At 32.9% G+C, this 19,602-nt stretch overlaps 1 protein-coding gene across 14 annotated transcripts in view; it reads right to left on the bottom strand.

Moving 5' to 3' along the window:
- The window catches only part of LOC103316922 (nuclear envelope phosphatase-regulatory subunit 1 homolog), a 101,611-nt gene that overhangs the window by 11,809 nt on the left and 70,200 nt on the right, over positions 1 to 19,602 (bottom strand). The window lies entirely within an intron of this gene.

The raw sequence follows: 19,602 nt of genomic DNA, 5'->3' as shown, positions 1-19,602 counted from the left end.
TGTTATATGTATGAACAATATAATTTAAATTAAAAAATCAAAAATCACTATTCTCTTTTATAATATCAAATTAATGTGGAATATTACCAAATTTTGATAAAATACATTAATCTGATTACAAAAATAATAAAATAGTTACTCTTATTAGTAATCTCATCATAAAATTCTAAAGTAACCTTATTATTTCTAGTTATATCACATTTTAATTTTGTTATCTTATACAACTGTAGAGCTACAAAATATTTATATTATTTTTAATATAAACGAACAGATTAAATATTCAAAATATATACCTTGATTAGCATTTCCAATGGGCATTCTCTTATTTTTACCAAATCGGAGATCAAAAGCAGGGGTTCTCGCTTGAAAAATCACTTTGACCTTGACATAACCTTGAGAACCAAATTCAAGGTCAAGGTTATTGCAACCAGAAAGTGAAACTCTCCACCCTTGACAACGTTTTTTTAAAAACATTTTGATGTTTCCAACCGTTATTCCGAGCTAACACACATTATTTAACAATTTTCGTAAATTTGACCTTTATATGACCTTCCGTGACCTTGTTCAAAATATTATTTTGAACGTAAAATTTGATCTCGACCTTGAAATGACCTTCAAAAACAAGTTCAAGGTCAAAGTTGTTGGTACCAAAAGTTGACCCCCTTTGACCTCTACAACTTTTGTCTAAACTATTTTCTGTATCCAACCATAAATCTGAGATATTTCCTATAATAGATTAAAATGGTCCACCCTGTATATATATAATTAATTTTTCAATCATACATTATTTGATAGAGTTGAAAAATATTAAATAATCAATATAAACTCTTATAATCGAATTATTGTTAATATTAACAATAGCCAAATACCAAAATAGAAAAAAAATAATTCCAGATGGTAACTGCTTATTTAGAAGTTTTTCATTTGCATTATTTAATACTCAGGACCAATATGAATAAATTAGAAATACAATTGTCGATTATGTATTTAATAATTGGGAAGAAGTACAATATACTCTATCGGCAGCAACCGATATTTTTATAGATATACAAAAATAAATATGATTATCGTCAGAGAATGAGTAGATTTGGTACAATGGGAACAGATTTTGAAATAGGAATGTTTGTGAGAATTTACAACAGAACTGTGTTTTTATATGAACTTGAAAATGACCAAATAAATTTAATATTTAGAATCAATAACAACGAAAACAGTGACATAGATACTGTACAATTACTATTTTCAGGAGATATAACTGCAGGACACTTCGATTTTTAATAAATAATGCACCTATTAACACATCTTCAACTACAAATATTCAGCATACAAAACTTGAACAAATGATAGAAAAATCACAATTAATATCTGCAAATGAATGGAATATAAAATGCAAAAAAATTAAATCAAAAAATATCCATGTTAAATCATTAAATAACAAAAAAAAAACAAACAAAAATAAAGAAATAAATCTTACAAAAAATGATAAAAATAACTGCTATTATGCATATCATAACTATTGATTTAATAAGTATAACAGATGACATGAGTTGTATAGATACAAAATCAAAAAAAAAGAAGTGAATATCAACAGCTCAAAAAACCACAACTATCTAGTTATGATAAATGTTATGACAAAAAATTTATAACGACAACGTTTCTGCAAATACGATAAATAAGAAATTACTTTCAAATAAAAATACTCATTCAAAACATAACAATTTACTAAATAGCAAAACTCAGAACACTTCAAAAATTAAGAATGTCTCCGAAACTTTAAAGCCTTGTTTTATATTGTTGACTAAAATTAAAAAAAACGTTAATATAAAAAAAAATTCTAAATAAACAACAACAAAATGATGAAATAAATAGACGACATACTTTAAAACCATGTTCTGTAGTATTATCAAGAATCATTATAATTCCCAATAACAAAACAATTCAACCAAACGTAACATAAATAACAGAACAAAAACATGACCACACAAAAAGTATTAACAAAGAACATTTAATATCTACTGATTTAGAAGAACAAAACTAATAAATATAAATAACAAAACTAATAAATCACATCATGAAATTTTGAGCCTAAATTCAATTTTGAATGAGCAAACAAATTTAATAGATAATGCCGATAGAATGTCATCAAATCAAAATACAATTGAAACCATGCCAGAATCTCTTAATTCAAAACAATATTTAGTACAACCTAAAATTATAACACACATACAAACAAATTTCAATATAAAAAAAATAATTAAAGATGGAAAAATTGTATATAATATTAAAACTAATAAAAATGGCAACACGACAGAAAATTTAATAAAAATTAAAAATTGCTCAATCTCCTTAACACCTATAAAATTCCATAGATATTAAATTGAAACTGAAAAGATTAAAAAATAAAAATAGAATGAGGTTATTACGTCTTGACAACAAATTTAGAAATATCGAACGTTCAAAGGATGTAATAAGAAAAAAAGAATTAAGAAAAGATATTGATTTTAGAACCAAAGAAAAAGATTATGATAAAATAAGAAAAAATAAAAACTATACAAATCAAACAAAGAATATAAATTCCTTGGAAACCCAAGAAGAAATTATTAATACTGAATATATATCAATCAATAATAATAAAATAATTGATGATTTTTATAAATCCATAGCTGAAGGACCAACGCACATATGTTCAAGACACATAAAAAAAATATGATACCAAAACTAGCGTTAGTAAATGGTTTTGAATTTGACAAAATTGACGATACTTTATTAGATTTAACTACAATCGAAGAACGATTTATCTCACCTCGACTTCCATTTCTACAAATTCGAACCTTAGGAGTAGATAAACAATACGGCCTTAAAGGAAATTGCGTCAATGTTCCTGTTGATGTAAATTCGTTTATATCTAAATTACCACGAAATCCAGATAATATTCAATTAATACACATAAAACTATGTAGAAGAATAACAGATAAATATCACTATGATTATCAAGTCATAAGACCATCCAAAATTTAGAAGCTATGAATTACCTTTTGAAAAGCGATGTTTACACCAAACATAAAATCACTCTAGACGAAAATTGGCAAAGAAATATAAACGTATATATAAACCAAGAACAAAATGTAACGAATGAAATAACTAACTTAAATGATAATATTGAAGAAGTTGATAATTGGGAAGAAATTGAAGAAGAACCCCTAAATCCAGGCAATGTAGAAACAGCACTTGAAGATGAACATATAAGTAATGTTGGAATTAAATTAGCCCCTGGTGAGAATAAAATGCCAATTTCAATCATCCATGATGAAGATTTTATGTCTTTAGCCTTCCCAAGAATTTGTGGAGGAAAAACCAGATCATATAAAAAAACAACTCCTTCAAGAATAACATTGGCAGATATTGCTAAATCTGAAATTCGTATGTACGATCGACGATGCGCAAAAAATATACCACTCATAGTAGATTGTATAAATATACACCATAGTAGAGTTCGATTAGAAAGATTATTTTCACACATTCAAATTAATTCAAGAAAGAAAAGAAAAAATAATAATGTTACAGCACGTAATATTATTAATAATAATTTACTAGACAAATTAATACAAGATGATGATTGTTTTAGAATCCTAAAATGCGATAGATCCAGTCCTTCCTTTTGGGAACATAAAAAAAAAGTTTTGATGGCAATGATTAGGCAGCGTGGAAGGCCAGATTTATTTTTAACACTATCAGCTGCAGAAATGCAATGGTTAGATCTCATTCGAATACTGTAAAAATTTTAGAGAATAAAAATATAACAAATGAAGATGCCGAAAAATTGACTTGGCAAGAAAGAACTAAACTAATTCAATCAGATCCAGTTACATGTGTTAGATATTTTGATCATAAAATAAGATGTCTATCAAAAGTTTTAAAAGCAGAATCTGGACCGTTTAAAGATCATCCCATTGCAGACATGAATTTCAACATCGAGGAAGTCCTCATGTTCATGCCATGATTTGATTAAAAAACGCACCAAAATACGAACCAAATAATACATTATCAAAATCTTTAGTTGAAAAATTTATTGATCAATATATTACATGTGATTTTAAAAATGAACTAGTTAAAGATTTTAAAAAATATCAAGGTCTTAAACATGCAAAAAATTGTAAAAAAATTGTTAATGGTATACCAATATGCCGATATAACATGCCTGGATGTCCAATGAGAAAAACTACCATTCTAGAACCACTTGAAAATTCTCAAAATAATAATAATAAAAAAACAATTACAAGAACAATATGTAAATATCAGAAAATACTTAGAAGGTCTAAGTAAAAATATTACGCAATTCGATAACATGACATTTGACGAATTTTTAAACAATTTGTCTATATCAGAAGAGGAATACTTGAAAACTATACAATATCACATAAAACAACCAATACTTTTACTTAAACGTAATGTTTGTGACATAAGTACTAATGCTTATAACCCTACAATATTAAAATTACATCAGGCAAATATGGATTTACAAAGCATATTAACTCCATATGGTTGTGTATCTTACGTTGCCAACTACACTAATAAATCCCAGCGAGGTATGGCAAGCACACTAAAACAATGCGCTGATTTAATTACAAAAGGAGATATGACAACTGAGCAGCAATTACGTACAATAACTAATTGTTTTATAAATAAAAGTGAAATTTCAGCACAAGAAGTGATATATCATTTATTGTCCATGACATTATCAAATTGTACAAGAATTTACGTAAATACATCTCCCGTAGAAGAACGTACAAAAGTCATAAAACAAAAATACGAACTGTATCAACTTGATCCAGATTCTACAGATATAATTGTACCAGGATTATTAGAACACTATCAACAACGGCCTTTAGTCTTAGAAAATATTTGTTTGGCTGATTTCGCAGCTGAATATGATTACTTTAAAAGTAAACAAAATCGAATTGAAGACAACAACAACGACTTTAATAATGAAGATGATCCAGGTCATGAAAATAATGAAGAAACATATCTGACAAAAAGATTACCATTGTTAGACAATTCCGGATTTATCAAAAAACGATCAAAAACAAAAATCATTAGATACAGAAAATATAATATACATCAAGATGAACCAAATTACTATCAAGAACAGTTAATGTTGTATAAACCATGGCGAGAAATTGAACCCGATATAATTAATGCTAAAATGTTGTATAATGATAATACAATGTTCCGAAACTCATGATAGACACGGAATACGGTGAATTAATCAAGAGCTTAAATAAAGAACAATACGAATATCATATAGATTTATTACAAAAATTAAAAACGAAGAATCAAAAATTCTTTGATTTTATAAGCGGAGGAGCAGGCGTTGGTAAAAGTAGATTAATTAAAGTTATCGTGCAAACATTACTTCGTTTTTATATAAAAATGTATAAAGAAGAAGCAGATTCTTTATTTGTCTTACTTTGTGCACCTACTGGAAAAGCAGCGTTTAATATTGGAGGAATGACTCTTCATTCAGCACGCAGCTTACCAGTGAATCAAATTTCAATGAATCATCTAAATGCAGATACAGCGAATACGCTTGCTACAAAATTAAAAAATTTAAAATTATTAACCATTGATGAAATAAGTATAACAGGTCGACGAATGTTTTCACAAGTGAACCAAAGATTACATTAAATATTTAAATCTAATGAACTATTCAGCGGTGTATCACTTATAGTTTGTGGAGACTTCAATCAGTTAAAACCTGTTATGGATGGCTGGATTTACGAACCAGAAAACACAACTCTAGAAATCATACAAGGAGCTTACTTGTGGTCAAAGTTCAAAATCTATACTCTGAAAGAAATAATGCGTCAAAGAGATGATAAATTATTTGCTGAAGCACTAAATAATTTATCAACAGCTTCAACAATAACTATAGACGATGATTTATTTAAATCGCGAGAAATAAATAATATTCAAAATATTAACATACCAGAAAACTGTATAAGGTTATTTAGTACTAATAATGCAGTGAACCATTACAATAATACATTTTTAAATTCGTTAAACATAGAAGGATGTATCAGTGATTGTATTGACAACTCCATAGGAAAAGGAACTGCAGCTGCAAAAGCAAAATTATTAGAAAATGCAAAAATGTTACCAGTTCAGAAAATGCAAGGAGTATCAAACAAATTACTATTGAAAATAACAGCCAGATATATTTTGACCAATAATGTTGACACCGAAGATGGCTTTACCAATGGAGCAACTGGAAAATTATATAACATCCATTATGGATATTACGTTTGTATGAAAACCAAAAATAAAATAAACATACCATTACAAGTTTATATTGAATTTGATGATGAGCATGTAGGAAAGAAAATGAGCTCACAATATTTCGAAAAAATGAAAAGTAAAAATATTCCCATGAATTGGGCACCGATTGATAGAATTTCACGATCTGTTAATATAACAAAACCATCATCGTTACAAATAAACAGAAATCAGTTTCCTTTACAACCAGCAGAAGCAATGACAATACATAAATTGCAAGCATCCACGTATAAAACTGTATTTGTAAATATTGATAATATCAAAGACAAAAGAATGCTATACGTAGCATTTAGTCGAGTAACAAGCGCTTCTGGACTATTACTAGAAGGAGAATATATACCACCACAAAAACACCCTGATAAAGTTGTAAACGAAATGCATCGTTTGAATCATGAAAGTCCTTTATTATTTTCATTAAACTTTATAAAAAATCATAGAAATTTAAATACTATAACTTATATTTATCAAAATGTAAGAAGTTTGAATAAAAATATTAATTATATAAGATATGATAGAAATTTCATTAATAGCGATATAATATCATTTGTTGAAACATGGGCAGTAAAGACGTAATAGATATCGATGATTTTGAAATTATTTCTAGACAAAACTGTATAGGATCCATAAGGAAACCATATGGTTATGTAACATACTTTAACAAAAAAATTAACTGCGAATCCATAAAATGTTTTTACGAAAGAACGATTTCTGTAAATAAATATTATGTATCATTTACGGGAATTAACATTGATAGGTATAGCATAATTACTGTTTATAAATCACCCAAATATCCATATTTTCATTTTACAATAAATTTAATAAATATTTTCGAAGTAATTAAAAAACAAAATACATCAGGTATTATTTTTATAGGAGATTTTAATATTAATGTTAGGAATATTCATGACAGTGAAACAAAAAATATAATAAATATTATGTCAAATCATGGTTTAAAATTAACAATATCAGAAGACTCTGTAACAACAGATTACTATACGACAATTGATTTGTGCTTTAGTAATATTCCTTTAAATGTTAACATTTTTGAAAGTATTTACAGTGATCACAAGCCATCGGGGTTTGAATTACAAATAAATAATATATGAATGAATAATTAAATTCGAATACAACAATTCTTTGATTTGAAAGTAACCATTTTATTAATGATACGATACAACGAGATGAATAATGAAACACTTTATGAAATCATATTAATTACAATAATTGAATTATTCATATTTATATACTAGATATAGCATTTAAAATTCAAAAAGTAAAATCAACTGAATTTATAGCCCAAGCATTATTCCTTCTAAAAAAACAGGCTAAACTTGCCTGATATATGTTGCATTGCAGGATTTAAATACATACAGAACAAATTAGCAACTATAAATTCAGTTGATAATATTGCGAGATTATTCTATAGTTTGTATTTATATAAATTTAATGACAAGTAAAGAGACTACTGGTTTGAAGATACGGCGTGCAATCCTTATTTTAAAACTTGTTCGTTAATCAGAATCGATAATTAATTACAAACTTAGAATGAATAGATAAAATCAATATGAGATAATTTAATTTTAATTAATGAATTTTGGGTGTATAAGGTACTGAGCGATCGTAGCAGGATGGGTTGAAATAATATAATCGTATATTTATGCTATAATATGTTTATGGCATGACGTATTTAATCATTTTATTTAATTCTTACACAACAAGTAGAAAATTGGCGGAGCGAGATAACGCAATTCATGATATTAGTAAACACATTAAATTCTATGAAATAGCTGTCAGAATAATTGTAGGAGTGAAGTTTTATTTATCTTTTTAAGTAATGAAAAGTATTACGACAAAGTTTATGAGTTACATAAGAAACGGTACAAAAAAAAGAGTAAAGTTTAATTTTAATGGTATAGTTGTGTGGATAAATCTAAGCAAATAAATTTTGGATGTGCAGAATATAGTTCGGGTTGAATTAGCAAGTGACTTACAAAGTTGAATGACGAGTGAACTAGATACGCGAGAAATATTTGAATAATATACAGTATCGCAGGAATTTATGTGTACTAAGTGCTCGTTTGTTTGGCCTTGCCTATGACACAGGCGTGCGCCTGGCTTTCGAACAGGTCCTCTAGGTCAAACAAAACATCAATTAATGCTTACTTGTTACGAGAATATTTGCATGAGAACCGGCGTGGAAAATGTTTCGATTGAAAAGAAGGACGTGATGGAGATGCGCAATAACACAAAATGTAATATAATGAATGAGCGCGTGGTTTTTTACGGATATGTTATACACTGAGTTATATGCGGGTTTAGTATAAGAAATACTTGAGGAATGCGTCCATGAGAAAACCGACTGGGGGTCGACGTAGCCGGCCCAGTCGGACAGCGCTCGGCCGTACTTTTACAACTCGTCGGAGGCAGAGTCAATGTATTAGGATTATGTGCTGAGTTTTCACCAGTGTTAGGTGAAAACTCCCCGGATCAGTTCACAAGGAATATCCCCGGGTGCACAGTGTTAGTAATAAAATTTAATATAAAATATTATACGTGGAATAAAGAAAGAACCAGGCTTCTCGGAGTTGCTGCAAGTGTGCGTGTGCTGGGCCTGCTTCGAGATCACTCACAACATGTGGCTTGGTAGTTGGCTATTGCTGAGAATGATGCGTCTAGTTTGGAGAGTTGAGTCGTTCTGCTCGCGCAGGAGAACTCGGGCTGCGAGCAAGCCGTAGAGACGCGAGCGTAGAAGAAGACAGCATGATGCGCGTGAAACGAATTTACATAAACGCGCGAGCTAAGCGCGTCGATGCACGAACACACACGCACTACTCAATAGAGAGCGAGCGGTCAGTGCTGTAACCCGCGAGTAGGCGCCTGCGGTAGAAGCTCAGGTACGTCGGCTGCTGCTCGGGCTCCCCACTCTGCCAGCACGTATCTACTTGACCGTTGCAACATTTTATATGATTTCATAAAAAAAATATATATTAGATTCTTATTTTAAAAATAAAATATAAAATGTATTAATCAATTAATAATAATTAAGATAAAATTTTAGTAATCAAACAAAATATATTTTATTTAATATACTTCTATTCAATAAAATACTGTACTTGAATAATAAATTCAAGTATATGTATCATCCTGTAGTGCAACACTTATCAGGAATAGTTTAGTCTGTTTTTTTAGCTGGAATAATACTATTGCGAGAAAAGTCTCGTTGATTATTATTGTCTAATCGTATCATTAACGTTTACATTTCATATGTTATTATTATTACAATCCCTAAAATCTTTTATACACAAATCAATTGTCATTAAAATTTAACATTCTTTTTTACTGCAGTAAATCAATAAAAGTATTCGAATGAAACTGAGTAGTTTTATTTAGATTGTACAATTGACGAATCTGAAAAAATTAATCTGTTTCATAAGAATACGAATTTCTTCTATATAACATAGTCAGGTATTGTATAATATCAACGTATACGTATGGTTTAGTGAGTATATTGTTTATATAAAATATATATTTTTTGCAGCAAGGAAGAACGTCTCTCGCCACGTCACAACCGGTAATCGGAACAGCAAAAAAAGACGATGTCGGGTGCGTATATACTACACATGTTAAAAACGAACGTACGTTCCTAAATCAAACGCACCGGTCTTCTTTCATCGTCAAGTCTTACCCCATTACAGTTTATCAATAATATTTGAATATCTGCATACTTTATGTGTGTGTGTATGCGCGCGCGCGCGTGTGTGTATGTATGTGCATGTGTATGTGTGTATTCATTGGCGAACCTTTAAATATCGGCGAGTGCCTTATGTGAAAAACAAAGCGTTTCGCTTTTAGCGATGTTCACACTTGGAAGCGGTAAGATTGATCAATCATAGCAATATAATCGATAAAATTTTCTAGAATTTTATTTATGATATTTTACTCGAATTATGACAATATCGGGAGCAGCCTAAACATTCGCAAGACTGCGCGGGTTAAAATTATATACATACTTTTCTGTTGTTTATCAATGACGTCTACGAATGCGCAAAAATAGTAATAAATAGCGTGAAAAATTGATTCCAGTTCTCATTTTTCTCTGACCTCTAGAAGCAGTAACATCGTTAAATCCCATTATTATGGTTATTAAAATTATTTGGAATATACTTTAATAGACATTCACTCTAATTTATTACAGTAATGGAAGCAGACTGAACGTTCGGAAGGTTGCGCAGGTTGAACTTATATACATACTTTCCGGTTGTTTATCAATGACGTCTACGCATGCGCAAAAATATGTATGGATAGCATGAAAAATTCGTTCCAGTGCTCATTTTGCTCTGATCACTAGAAGCAGTAACATCGTTAAATCCCATTATTTTGATTATTAAAATTATTTGGAATATACTTTAATAGATATTCACTCTAATTTATTGACGTTTCGGAAGCAGACTAAGCGTTCATAAAACAGCGCAGGTTGAGTTTACATAAATTCTTTTCTGTTATTTATCAATGAACTTTTATTATATTTTCCTCTAATTATTCTGCTCTGACCTGTAGAAGCGGTATGTATGCGTAATATGTATGCGTTAAGTTTGGTAAATCATAGTCATAAATAATTTAGTATCAGAAACAGAAACGTTTTGAATTCTGCGCAGGTTATTATTTTTACTTCTTGAACTGTGTTTAATAATTTTAATAACCATAACCTTGTGCATACATTGACTTTATGGGTTTTAATGCAGGGACACTGTTCGCTTTGGCGATCGGTGAGACGGGTCTGAAATCGTCAACTCTAGGTCGATGCTATCGCACACAGTTGTTAATTATTAGATAATTTAAATAAGATTTAATATAATAGAGTGGTCACTCCATTTCATAAAAAAATTATGAATTTAGAAAACCGAAGGACTGGAGAACTGGAGAAACGGAGAACGCCAAAATGGATTTCTCTCTAATATAATAGGGGATTTTAAAGCAAAGTCTCGTCTGAGATTAGCGCGTTTTTTCAACTCAGGTGTGATGTTGTGCTTTTAATAACTTATTTTTGTAACAATCGCTTTTTTGCTTGTATAGCTCATGAGAAAAAGCTTATTGATGCAATGAATAAAATGTTTGCCAAGTTTAAAAAAAGTTACCGAAAAGAAAAGCAACAAAATAGGGCACTAAAAATTCAAGTCGTTTAATAGACTTTTATTTTTCATCAAGTGACAGCGATGATGAGAACGAGCTCAGGTTCAAAAATAGACGTCCAAAGATTACGAAAGTGAGCTATATATGATATAACGTTGCAAGAAATTGCAGCGTTTTAAGTCCTGGGCCGGGGTGGCAGCGGAGTGTTCCGAGGCCGAAAGTATGAAAGTATAGAGCGAGATTTTATATGTGTGTGTGCTTTTTGTTTTCCATAACTCCCGAGCGAGAACCACATTTGGTGCGCGAGAGAGAGAGAGAGAGAGAAAGAGAGAGAGAGAGATTAGATTAGATTAGATTAAATAAGATTTATTTCTGTACATTGTGTTGTATAATTCAAAAATAACAGTATAAAGTAAAACCAGTTATAATTTGTGTGTGTGTGTGTGTGAGAGATGATATATATATATATATATATATATATATATATATATATAAATATATATATATATATATATATATATATATATATATATATATATATATATATATATATATATATAAATATATATATATATATATATATATATATATATATATATATATATATATATATATATATAGTGAATGTGAAATGATATATAGATATATAGAGTGGAGGAGTGTAAGTGTTTGTGAGATGATTATGAGTTTTCAAGTGCATAAAAATATTCTTTAGCTAATTGTTTGAAGTGTGACACGGATGTAGTGTTGCGAAGGCGTGATGGTAGCGAGTTCCAGAGGTATGAGGCCCTTATATGGAATGAACCTTTCAGCGTCTCCGTCTTGAAAGTCGGGATGTCCAGAGGCATCACCTCCCCCCTCACAGGCCTGTGCGCGACGTGAAAGTCAAAAAAGGCCAAGATGTAGGAAGGCACAGCTGTGTTAAACAGTTTTCGTAGAAAACATGCTGCAAAGTACTTTCTACGTCCGGCAGTTGTAAGCCATTGCAGTTCACGCCTGTAGGGACTGATGTGCTCGTCCCTCCTTACGCCATAGATGTATCGAATTCCCGAAGAGAGAGAGAGAGAGAGAGAGAGAGAGAGAGAGAGAGAGAGAGAGAACGAGAGGGTACGAGGAGTAGGGATTACCGCGTTGCCAAATCTACCCGAGAACGAGAGTATTGACGAGCAGAAAACCCAGAGAACCATCGTCGACGAGGAAACTGCGAGGCCAAAGATAGGCCGAAGAAATATCAACGAAAAATTATTAAGCGTGTTTTTGGTTTATCAGGATATAGGCTTATCGTTGTAACTTTACATAATTGAATGTGAGTGTGTGGTAACGCGCTTGAGCGAAATCGAAGAGCGCACGCAAACGGGGCCTAGTAGAAGGTACGCGGATTCGCAGATAGCGACGGCGCGAGAAAGCCAATCAGCGGTCTCCGTTCTCGCCGGCGCGGGTCGCGAGTTTGAACAAGGAGCAGCGCTCGCTCTCTTGCTTGCCAGCTCCGGGACGGACGTGTCCATCAACGCTCTCTAGACAAAGGTCAGTGGTTTTTCTCCTCCTAACACCTTCTTCGCGGTCAGGCGTGTCGCCGAAACTCTTGGTTGAAGCGACTTGAACGGGCTACGGTTTAGAGAGAGTTTCGTGTTCGTTTCGTGTCGAGTAGTAGGGGCAACACTGTTACTGCGCCATGCGACTCCTGCGCCACAGAATACCGGCCGATGGTAACAGGAATCTGCAAAACTGTTTTACCCTCTGTTTTACCCTCGCGTGGGCCTCTCTGTTTTACCCTCTGATTTACCCTCGCAGCCCGCGTGGACCCCCTCTGTTTTATCCTCGCAGCCCACGTGGACGCTGGCGCTCGCAGCCCGCCGATGGGCCTCACGCATGATAGTGATTGTGGAGGAATAAAGGTGAGGATTGATAAATAAAAACAAGAGTAATATACGTTTTATTTTTTAGTTTATTTATAAAAAATTGTTTAGTACAATAGAGATAATTATTTGTAAATCTCAGTACCTCTTGTAGCCTTGATGTTCTGACATGGACTTTGTGTTAGTGGAATATTTCTCAAAAGTATTTTTCCACTGCCCGCTTTTATTAGTAGGAGTAGAGCAAGGTTCTCCGCGATACGTATTACATTGTTTATCATCTTGCACTCTTTTAGCGCTTTTGTCCTCCTTGAGAGGAGTGTACGAAATGCTATTTCGATTCATTTTTTAGATCTATCTCCACTGATGGTTTATAACAATACTGACTAATTAATTGTTCATGCAAGCTTTATATAGTTTTATACGAGTTTCTTAACATCACCACTTATAGGATTATACTTAACAATGCGATCGTGTAAAATTAGACAATACGCAGTTGTATTTGCAGGCATATTATTCTTACAATCAAATTCAAGGCGTACATCGACAGCTGCTTGTTTAAGAGACTCGTTTTGTTTTGAACAATCTATGACTATGAGTGGTGCATGTTGGATAAATTCTTCTTTACTCAAAAGAGGATCTATTACAATTCTATCAGAATAATATACATTTTGGAAATTTGCATACATATCATAGAGTATTGCAAACTGATTGTTTGTAATATCAAGATTGAGATGTAAGTATGGGTAACTCTGAGAGTTGAGGAAAAGTTTTACATTACTAATATCGCAGTGATCAAAATAACTAGCATTTTGTCTTCGCACTCCTTTCCTCGCTGTTTGAAAGCCTAGAATGATAAAACGTGGCTTTTCCAGTTGATTCGATGTTTTGACTGTCCATACATGTTGTGTGGTTGTTGGAAGTACTGGATACTCATACAATTCCCATGAACGAAAACTCATAGCAATCGGTATATCTTTTTGAATGTAATTAAATAGTTGTATTTTTCGTCGGTCTGACAGTACGAGGTAGGGCATAAGCCACTCTATACGAGTGATTTCGATTTTAAAGTCTTCGTATGTAGGTCTTGCATCAACCATTGTAGCCTCTTGTAAAACAGTGTTCAAATCATTTCTCGATCTTGTGAGAATGAGTTCATGCTTAACGTTTACAACGATTTTTCGATAATCCTCGGCGAAACCAAAGATCATTGATAGGGGAACTGTCACATCAAAGTTTCCATTATTATCAGCTATATTTCCCACGTCAGTAATAGGTGTCCAACCAGAATTTTCAAGATACTTTAGTTGACTAGGTGAGAAAGAAGTGTAGCCTTTCATCAAGGTTGTTGCAGCAACGTTTTTACATCGATCAATCTCTATGGCATTCATCTCATATCGAATTTCTTCAAAGAGATGACTGATAGCATTGTTCACAAAAAGAGTATGTTGTACAGCAGTACCATCTTGTTTAGTAATCTTGCCACAAATGTGTAGAGAACTTTTAGATGGTAAAACACACAAATCTTGATGCTGAATAGCTATTCGAATTTCATCACTATTGTTGAATGTATGTGAGGTGTAGGGTTGATGTGCATGAATCTCATAATGTGAGACAGATTCGTCAAAGACGACTGGAGATTGTACGTTAAGAATTGCCTCCATCTTGACAGCAGCAGCAGATAAACGTACAAGTTATTTTTTCAGTATTTTTCTCACTTGTTCTATTTTTCCTCCACCACCACGCTTTACTGTGAGACCGAGACTTTGTAGAAATTGACTGTTCTGACGTGTTAATCGTTTGATCACTCGTTGTGGACTGACTGTCTGATGATATACTGAGTTGTTAATATAGCTTCTGTCAGCATTAAATACAATACCCATTTCAGGTGCTTTTCAGATGCAAACGAATTGTAATAATTTCACCTCGAAGATTAATCAATTCACCATCTTGATCTACTAGACGTAGTTGTAAATGATCGATCACTTTCACAGATATCGGTAAGTATATTATCTGTCTAGGAACTTCAATGATTTTGTAACCAGGTGGGACTGCTGGGAAAAATTCATGTATTGTATGAACTTTTTGTTGATTTATGTATGCTCCCGTCGTAATATTACACTCGACTCGTAGAGCGTTCACTTTGAGAATAGCTACTGGTAAATCAGAGTCATGACTTATATAGGGTTTCAAGACTCTTGGAGTAAATCCAAGTAGACGAGCAATCGAGTCACTTGGACGAAAATCGATTTCATGACTGCATTCAATAATACTACGCAATGTATTATTATTTGGCTTGATACTAACTTTTATGCCTCGCGTATCGAGGATGCCTTGCAGAGTTCGTTCAATATCCTCAATCTCATAACTGCCTGTAGGAAGTTCAATTATTTCTTGTCCAACGTAAAACTTATTGAATTTTACATCGACGTTTGGTATGGAATTGAAAGTTAGCAGCTCAACAAGTCCAACACTATACTGTTTATCTGGATCCAGCTCTATGGGTGGAAAATAGTGCGTCTCGAGGTTTGACGAGGTGCCAGAAAGGCTAAGAGTCATCGACTCAACAACCATCTTGAGTAGACTAATTCTAATGACTCGTGTAGATTTCTTTTTATATAGACAGAACTGCTCCTTTCGATTGAGCTGATTGCAGAGAAATTTGAGGCAGAGATGGCCACAGATGAAAGTTGAGAATTCCTGATACCTCTGATAATTGTACTTGACTTGAGATACTTTCCAGTAGTTCATAAGATCTCGAGGTGGTTGTAAATCACCGAAACTATCAAAGTAAATAACTTCGTTACCATTTTTTCGATAAGCTACCCAATGCGTGCCAGATCCGCTCGCATCATCCAGATTTATGATTGCTGATTCTTTAGCTCGACAACCATTTGTAGGTAGGGCATTTCGCATAAAAACTCCACGAAAATTTGTTATTTTCATTAATTTTGCATACTTGAGTAGATCATAGTCGGTGAGTGCACGTTTGCTTCTTTTTTGTGTTTTGTTTGAGAAAGATACCGAAGCCTTTGTGATGAGGTTTTAAAAACAGTCCCTTACCGAGTGTCAGCATTTCCATTTTTTCATTGTGTCTTTTTTGCTCTTCCATTTGCTTCTTAGCAGTGTTTGCCTTATTTATTGCTTTGGCGATTCCTGCAGCTCCTCCTGCAAGTGAGCCGACTGCACTAAGACCAGCAAAAAGTGGAATAAGTGCTGGAAGAAAGCCACCTACTTTGCTGGGAACAGGCAATATGCGTGGAACAATAACTTTACTTTTTCCACCGATTTTTTTCACATGCTCACGAGCAGTCTTTAGCGCTGGCTTAATCATAGAGCGAGAGTCATTGCCGGGAATGATAGATTTTTCTGTTGACTTGATCAATCTTTTTAGCGTAATCTTTTTCTTAGGTTTGACAGATCTACCTCTTCCTCCTCCAACACCCATACCGAGCTTCGATTTTAGCTTCATAGTATTTGCTATGGCAAAAGCTGTCGCCCTTTCTTTCAAACCGGCGTCTCTAGACTACTCTTTTCCACGCCTTTTCTGCTAAAACCTTATCAGCTGCGTTTCTCTCTTGAATGTTGTCAGGATTCTTCGAGTAGGCAATGTCGTGTTCCTTGCAAGCAGCGTCCAGAGGATTGATTCCTGGATCTCCACGAGCTAGGCGTTTAGCAAGTTTAGTACCTGGACCACAGTACTGATAACCAGGCACATGAAGTTCAATGGGTAACTTGTTGATCAATGTATTCACTAAGCCCGAACCTCTTTTTTTCTGCATCATGCTAGCTCTTAGCGAGCTCATACTAGACTAACTGAGAAAAAGTATAAATGCTCACATTTATAGTAGCTCGAGTCAGTCGTCATATGAAATAGAAGCATGATGGATCTTAAGAAGCAGTCAGCAAAATTGCCAGTGATTAATTTTGATCTTTTGACGCAGCAGAAAAAACAGCAAAATCGTCATGGAAAATTATTACCCAGCAATATAAGAGCAGTATTTTGCGGTCCATCCAATTGCGGCAAAACGAACGCTCTCTTATCTCTAATCATTCATCCTAATGGTCTGACATTTGAAAATATTTACGTATACTCGAAATCTCTAAATCAACCAAAATATAAATTTTTGGAGCAACTTGTCGAGCCTTTAGAGGGAATCAAGTATTTACCCTTCGGTGAACATGATCTTGTCATATCACCTGATGAAGCTCAACCAAATTCAATGTTTGTCTTTGATGATATTGCTTGTGAAAAGCAGGATAATGTCAAAGCTTTTTACTGCATGGGTAGACACAAAAGTGTAGATTGTTTTTATTTGTGTCAGTCGTATGCACAAGTACCGAAACATTTAGTGCGAGATAATGTCAATTTGTTGGTAATTTTTCGTCAAGATGATATGAATTTGAAACATGTGTACAACGATCACGTTAATACAGATATGACATATCAACGTTTCAAAGATATTTGTTCAATGTGCTGGAATGATGGCAATCATAGTTTTCTTGTCATAGACAAAGATCGTCATATTAATGATGGTCGCTATAGAAAAGGTTTTGATCAGTTTGTAATAAATATATAGAATACGGGAGAAATTTATCATTCAGTAGTGAGACTCTAAACTATCAAGATGTCTGATTTTAATCAACAAACTGCAGTCCTACGTGAAGTTGAGCAAGCTCGAAACGCTGTGAAAAGAAAGTATGATTTATTAAAATTACACAAATTAAAAGTAGAGAAGAATTTAAATGATTCGTTCAAGCCAATCGTGAAACCTCTAGAAAAGCTCATCAATGTAAGTGAAAGAAATTCATCTCCAACAGCAGCAGCATCAGTTAAAAAAGAAAAAAGGAAGAAGAGAAAATTGGAGTGGATTAACAAAAAAGACGAAGACGATGACAATGGTGGTGATGATGATGACGATGTTGGCGACAGTGATAATGGTGACGATAATATCGGTGAATCAGCTTTTGAATCAGCTGTAGACTATTCAGATATTTCAGATCATGAAGAAACCATCACTAAAGCTGATGATTTGGATGATGAAAAAACTGATGATAGTGTTGATAAAAACGTACAATTGTTGCGTAATGGACAAGTACAGACCTTGGATACAGTATATGGGGTGCGAAAAATGCGGAATGGTTCTCTCATGATTGGAAATAGCTCTATAAGTTTTGGAAATAAAATAGTCATAGGTGATAAAGAGTATGAAAAAACTTCAGGTCTAGTTGAGTTATTGTTTAAGAAACATCCCGATAATACTTTAATCACTGATAATGACAAGAAAAATTATGCTAAAATTTTAAAAGATACAAATGCACACAGAAAATACTATAATGCAGAGGAAGATGTTCGTGAAAATATGAGTAAGAAATATACTGATTTTGTAAGTAAAATTCTCAAGATTGGTAAAAGCGGACGGGGACTTACGTCATATAAGATTGCTCGTGCAAACACTCATACTGATTACATTTATTGGGATGATCCAAACGAGCTTGTCGATCGTTTAAGATTAGTTTTAGCTGAAACATCCGCTGGCAATAACAATCATATTAATGAAATACTATCAATCATTGAGGAGCTTCGTGAAGCTGGAATAATTGTGTAATAATAATTCAGTATGAAAATGAGCATCGATGTGTTTGGACGTCGATTGGTCCACGCAGAAGCAGCTCGTGGACCGCCAGGACTAGGATTCAAGCTGACTAGTAATGGAGATTTTGATTTAGAGAATCGAAAACTGTGTAATGTAGCTAATGCTATAGAGCAATATGATGCTGTAAATCTAGAGTCTGTGAAAAAGTTGATAAAACAAAGAGCTGACAAAATTGTCGAAGATTCCCAGACTACTAAGAGTGTGTTAAATAATAAAGTTACGAAAATTGAGTCTGAATTGGCTATTATTAATAATACGCTATCAGATTTGCAAGATAAATTACGATTTTTGGATTCTAAAGTAAATAAACTTATAAATCAGCATGAAAGCAGGAGTAGTGGAGGAACTTCATAAACCTGCCAGGCGTAATTATCCACGTCGTTCTTTTCTCGTTAAAGATATTGACGAAACTTGGCAAGCAGATCTTGTTGAAATGATTCCATATGCTAAGCAAAACAAAGGTTTCAAGTACCTGCTCACTGTCATTGACGTATTTTCAAAGTATGCTTGGACTGTTCCGGTAAAACAAAAAACTGGAAAATGTGTAGCTCAAGCTATGAAATCAATACTAGTGCAAAAAAGAGTACCTAAGAATTTGCAAACAGATCGTGGAAAAGAATTTTACAATA

The sequence above is a fragment of the Nasonia vitripennis genome (genome assembly GCF_009193385.2).
Source record: "Nasonia vitripennis strain AsymCx chromosome 3 unlocalized genomic scaffold, Nvit_psr_1.1 chr3_random0014, whole genome shotgun sequence".
NCBI classification, from domain to species: Eukaryota; Metazoa; Arthropoda; class Insecta; order Hymenoptera; family Pteromalidae; genus Nasonia; species Nasonia vitripennis.
This window is presented reverse-complemented; position numbering and strand designations above follow the sequence as displayed.